The sequence below is a fragment of the Chrysemys picta genome, chromosome 1 (genome assembly GCF_011386835.1).
Source record: "Chrysemys picta bellii isolate R12L10 chromosome 1, ASM1138683v2, whole genome shotgun sequence".
Classification (NCBI taxonomy): Eukaryota; Metazoa; Chordata; order Testudines; family Emydidae; genus Chrysemys; species Chrysemys picta.
In genome coordinates this window covers 150,133,066-150,139,065 of record NC_088791.1, presented here as the reverse complement: position 1 = coordinate 150,139,065, position 6,000 = coordinate 150,133,066, and the positions used below count along the sequence as shown (strand labels likewise).

At 43.3% G+C, this 6,000-nt stretch overlaps 1 long non-coding RNA gene across 2 annotated transcripts in view; it reads left to right on the top strand.

Moving 5' to 3' along the window:
• The first annotated feature begins 614 nt into the window (after nt 1-614).
• Nucleotides 615-6,000, top strand: part of LOC135981943 (uncharacterized) — a 104,339-nt gene continuing 98,953 nt past the window's right edge. For both annotated transcript variants that reach the window (XR_010599164.1, XR_010599162.1), the window contains exon 1: nt 615-1,045. This is a non-coding gene — a long non-coding RNA (uncharacterized LOC135981943). The remainder of the gene's footprint in view (nt 1,046-6,000) is intronic.

Sequence of the window (6,000 nt, the reverse complement as noted above, 5' to 3'; positions counted from 1 at the left end):
CATTGCTGTAGCGTAGTAAGCAGTCCCTTCTGTGACTGCGAAATCCAGGCCAGGATTCAGGTGCTCCTGAAAGCACAAGCGTGTTAGTCTGTTTTGGAGACAGAGGGCTAGAGAGACCCATAGGATCTGCCTGTGTCCAGCAGTCTCCATTCCCTTTATGTTCATTGCAACCCAGTCCTGTGGCTTCTCTAACCTGGGGATGCTGCCAGAGATAGTAGGAGAGCGGGGGATATTAAACTGTAATATATATTTGTTTTTCTTTCTAATGAGACACCTGTCACTAAACAGCACATCAAGGTTGCAGGCTTTTTGAGGCTTCCATAAAGGGTTTCTTGGTTTGTTGGTATTTATAACACTTGCCTCTGATGCACCGTGCCAGCTTGGAGAGGTCAGCTATCTGCTGAACAAAGGGAAACAATGCCACTCAAAGGACAGGGTGTTCTGCTCTTTCAATTTACATGTTGCAAGTGGCCTCCCAGCTGTCAGCAGATCTGCCAATAGATCACTTGTGTCTGGGGGGCACTGAAGAATTGTGAGGGAATGCCCAGGGCAGCAGGCATCAGGCAAGTGAGGCTGTAACTTCTAGTGCACACGCTGTGAAGTCATACCTCTTTCTAGCAGTATAGGCTAAACTTCGATTTACTGAAACTCCTGTTTTCCAATCTCTAGGTTATTAACCAGTTCTCTTCCCTGGAGTTACTCTCCGAACTCCTAAGTAGAACTGTCCAGGAGGTTAGGATACTTTGGTGGTGGGGGGTACAAGTCAGAGAGGTGTGGTGATGGGTTTGGGGCACCACTCATCGCTGGCTCAGACTCCTCTGTTCCACAGCACATACCCAGAGTCTCTCAGTCCAGCTCTGCAAATCCAGCTGTTCCATCTGCCTTCAGAGCATGAGTCTTAGTTGGGTGGAGCTTCTAAGCTCTGCAGGACTGAAACAAAGCTCCTGTGGAGCTCGTAAAACTTTGCAGGAGTGGGACCGCAGAGGAGGTATGAATCAATTTGCCCTTAAGTGAAAATTCTCTCAAGCAAACGTCAAATAAGAAGGTGGGTTAAGGATCTCAGATGAGCTGGAATATGTAGCTGCTTGGGAACCAGTTTGTACTGAGTTCTTATTATTAGTGGGAGGAGAAATAGATCATTTTGTTTTGCTAAACATAATTGAATCCCATTCTCCCTATGTCTGTTTTTTGCTTTCTTTTCGATTTTGGTCTAATATAGGAGGAAAGATTCCAGGGGAATTATGCAGTTTTCCTATTATCTGTAATATCTAGGACATTTTGAATAACCTATATTCAGTGCCTGGTTTGCTCTGAAGTGATCTGTTGGTCTTTTTATATTACATTAGTAAATACTTGTGGACTTATATGAGCACAAACAATGATGAGTTCAATTTTTCAGATGCATTTAAATAGTTCCTGTGTCTAAGTGGCTGATTTATAGGTGTAATAGTGTACGTAGGCATCTAGGGGCTAGGTTTTTAAACACATTGACCTCTCTTTTTGACTCTCAGTTATTTTCAGGCACGGTTTAGGTTATATAAGTACCAGATTGTGTCCGCAAATCAGGCACTTTAAACAACGAAAGGACTCGGGCCCTAATTCAGCAAAGCACTTAAGCACATGCTTAACTTTAAGGCTGTACCTTAAGTCCCATTGAAGTCAATGGGACTTAAGTACATGCATTAAGTGTTTGGTGAATCAAGACTCAAACTGCATCTGCAATTATATGTACCTGAGCAATTGCACTTGTAATTATTTTTGTTTGCAAAATTGTTAGAAAAAGGGAAGCCCAGTTAAGGTTCACCTCTGATCAGAGCCAAAATAACCTAAACTGTGCCTGCAAATAATTGTAGGTGCAAAACTGTCCTTGCAATTATTTGTACCATCAAATTGTGGCGGGGAGACCACTTTTGAATAATCTGTTCCTGAAAATCTAAGTTCCTTGGGGAAGTTGGTGGTGGAAACTGAATTAACCCAGATCTCAGTGAAAAGAAAGATCAGTGGTTGGGAAGTCTTAGCAGTCTGATGTTCTGAGGGACTTCCCCTAAGTGGACCCTTCTGTACCAAATGCTATTCTCTGCCTTTGTATCAGTGACCAACTGCTCCTCTATGGCTATCCAATGACAGAACCCTGACTTGGGCTGCCAGAATATGAGTGAGCACAGGTGGAGAGTTTAATATTATAAGAAAAAAAATCAGAAAGCAACACCTCGCCTTTCTCCAGCCTGTTTTGCAGCAGATACAAACACATTGTAAGGTATTGGCCTTCTCATAGGTATTGGCTTATAAAGTCCTAATCCAGCAAAATGCTTAAATATATGCTTAACTTAGAGTCCCATTGGACTCTTCGTGCACTGAATGTTAAGCACATGTTTAAGTGCTTTGCTGGATCAGAGATCAGCTTCTGAAAGTCCTTCAAGAATATACCAGATAGAGTTGGTCAAAATTATTTATTTCAATCAATACTCGTGAATTCACCCTTTATTTTTATTAGCAACTGATTCATGAACTGATCCTGTCTCATGCCAGTGTTCAGAAATATTTATCCAATAGTTAGTGGTGGCACAAACTGCCCTTTCCCCTTGAACAATTCAGTTAAGTTGAAGAGACCAGGTGGATTTTAACCATTTATTGAAAACCACAATAGAACCCAAATGAATGAACCTAGGCTACAGTACAGCATGTAAAATAAGCAATCTCACTCCCTGATGGGTGGTCCGGGGAGGCGTAGCAGTTGCGGGCAGATGCAGTGGTGCTGGAACAATTTTTATAGTGGGGGTGCTGCAGGCGGAAACCATGTATTTGGGTACTTCTTCAAGCCAGTGGGTACGGCAGCACCCCTAGTTACAGTACCTATGGGCAGATGAACCTTCCTCTCTGTCCCATGTCTGTCATCTTTCCACACTGAGAAGCTCTTAACATATATGGGGGCGGGGGGTGTTAAGTTACACATGCGCTTTGTGATGGTCACATGTCACATACACAGCTTGCCCAGACATATCTAACCACAGCTTTTCCTGATGCTGAACTCGAATATGTATTTTGACACTAAGCAAAACGCATGCTACAATGGTGATGAGATGAACATTAAAACAAGAAGGGAAAAAGTGTCACAGCCCCAGGACAGAGGAATGTCTAAGGATGCGGCCTTACTAAGTACTACTAGTTATTTGTAATGAATCAAGTCCCATCTGGGGTGCCATTTTGTAACAAATTATGGCTGCATCCTCTTACAGACACCAAGGGCACCAGTGGAGATCCAGCTCAGGACCTTCACCACCAAAAGCATAAGCCTCTAAAGCAGCTAGCCCAACTGTGAGTAATTAGAAAACTGTTATCGCTGCTGGGACCAGCCACTAGAGGGAGCCATGATCAGACAGAGAAGGCTAGTCTACTGTATATTTGTAGTGTGTGATTGGTCTCCTTAAGTCATGTGGTATTGTTTCTGCTGCTTGAATAGATGACTGAAACTTTAAATATATTATTACCATGGCCCAGGACCCCGTTTTGCCAGGAGCTGTACAAACACAGAACAAAAGTCAGTCCCTGCCTCAGTGAGCTCATAATCTAAGTAAATGGTAGAAAATGAACTGGGAATCACAAAAAATGGACTTCCTGGTATGAATAATCATTGGTGCACATCTGTGGTGCTTTAAAGGTGCATGCACATTTTCACTAACACTGAACAGCAACCCAAATGCTCATAAATTACAAACAATGAGATCACAAATAATACCAAATTAAACTTGTTATATTTTTCCATACACAAAAAGCTACAGATACTTCCAGTCTGAATTTCCTTTAGTTTAGATTTGGAGAACCACAAAACTAAAAAAAAAAGAGTAAAGTCTCCATGAGAGAGACTGTGTGTATTTCCTTTGACAGTCTGCGCAGGATTTATCACAAAATGGCTGCCTGTCTCTGCAGACAGCATAGTACTTAAAGATATAAAGGTGCAGTACACAAAGAGTAAAGGCATAACAGTTACATGGATAAATGCAGAGCTCACGGCTTTTTTCAAAGGTGTATCATTTTTTTATGTTGTTGCTCCTTCTGATACCATTGTCCTTTACTCACACCAGTGTCATAACAAAGCCAGGTAGTAGCAGACATAGGGGGCCTTGCAGGTTGGCTTCCTAGTGCAGGAGATATCAGTGATATAATGTGTCTGGGTATATTCCACGTAGGGTGATCAGACAGTAAATGTGAAAAATCAGGATAGGGGTGGGGGGTGATAGGAGCCTATATAAGAAAAAGACCCAAAAATCGGGACTGTCCCTATAAAACTGGGATATCTGGTCACCCTAATTCCATGCGTAACTTGCTTTATTTACATACATACACCAGTCCTGGAACAGAGGTGGTCACAAACAACATGCAAGGCAATCCCTTCTTCCAGGAATCCCAGTCCAACACCAATGCCAGGTTCCCAGGAAGTCTCAGGTATTGACACTAATGAGCAACCAACATGAGAGAAGACTCTCCTGCTGCCCACACAGCTCCCTCTACACAGAACCTTTTATAACCAAAAACTAACAACACAAACATTCCTTCCAAGACCAAGAAGTTAGAAGACTATGTGTAACAGTGTGACCTGGCAGAGCTGGGTCTAGGGGTAGGTGAGCATGGCAGTTGCCCTGGGCACAGACTTCCAGGGGGCACTCTACCACTGGGCTACTTGGCTTTTGCATGGATGCACACACTCTGCTGATTGACCGGCGGAGGGTTTTTGTTTTGTTTTTTGCTCAGCTGCTCAGGGTGGGGACAAAATGGCTGACAAAATGGCTATGGCTGCTCCTGCCCCCTCTTGACACCTGCCATAACATAGTATTTAACCAGCCATCTGAGAAAAAGAGATGGGCCAGAACAAAACCCTAGATCCAGATACCTCCAAACATAGGGGCTGGAACTAGGGGTGCTGCTGCACCCCCTGGCTTGAAGTGATTTCCATTATATACAGGGTTTACAGTTTGGTTCAATGGCTCTCAGCACCCCCCATACCAATTGTTCCAGCACCCCTGCCTCCAAACTTTAGAAAAACGTGGATCAGATATGAAACTTCTCCCTCTGCAGTAGAAACCCATCACTTTGATGATGACATACATCGTTTGTTTGGCATGTAGAAAACAGGTACCCTTTTTGTGTGTGTAGGGGCAAGGGACAGAGAGAGGGAAGTACAGCTAAAGCACTGGGGAAGGAGGAGGATAGGTAGGTCCCTGTCCACTGACATCTTTTTCTTCAGATGCTGGTTCTAACTGTGAGGAAAAATATCCTGTTCTGAATTTACTGCTCATTACTTTTACTGAATCACCTGATGTTATGGGACAGTGTACAAACAGGGACTGATCAGTTTTCACTGTACCCTTCAGAATCTTTCATACTTTGACCAAGTCCTTGCTAACCGTGCCCTCTGCTAAACTAAACAAACCTACACAGCTCTTGCTCCTGGCAACTGTTCTTTTCTTTAGCTATTGGTCTCTATCTGGTGGACAAAGGAGAAAATTGCTTCTGCCTTTACAAGCTGCAGACAAAGCTTGCTGAGAGCAAAGCCTTGGAGGTGCAGTGTGCTGTTTGCAGGGGGGAAAGGGAGCCTTTCCTATGGAGCAACAGAGAGTCCTGTGGCACCTTTAAGACTAACAGAAGTATTGGAGCATAAGCTTTCGCAAGACTTGCGTCTGATGAAGTGGGCATTCACCCATGAAAGCTTATGCTCCAATACTTCTGTTAGTCTTAAAGGTGCCACAGGACTCTCTCTTGCTTTTTACAGATTCAGACTAACACGGCTACCCCTCTGATCCTTTCCTATGGAGCTGCTTCTGCTTGTCACTAGATGGCGATAATGCACAATAATCTGAATGCAAACAAATACTCTGCTGAACTATTAGATCCCAGCCAAAATAATTAACATTAAAAAAAAAAAGCCTCTCTTAATAAGTCAGGAAGAATTTAATGGGGGCCAATGGGTGCTCAACACTTTTGGAAATCAGACTCACTTACATG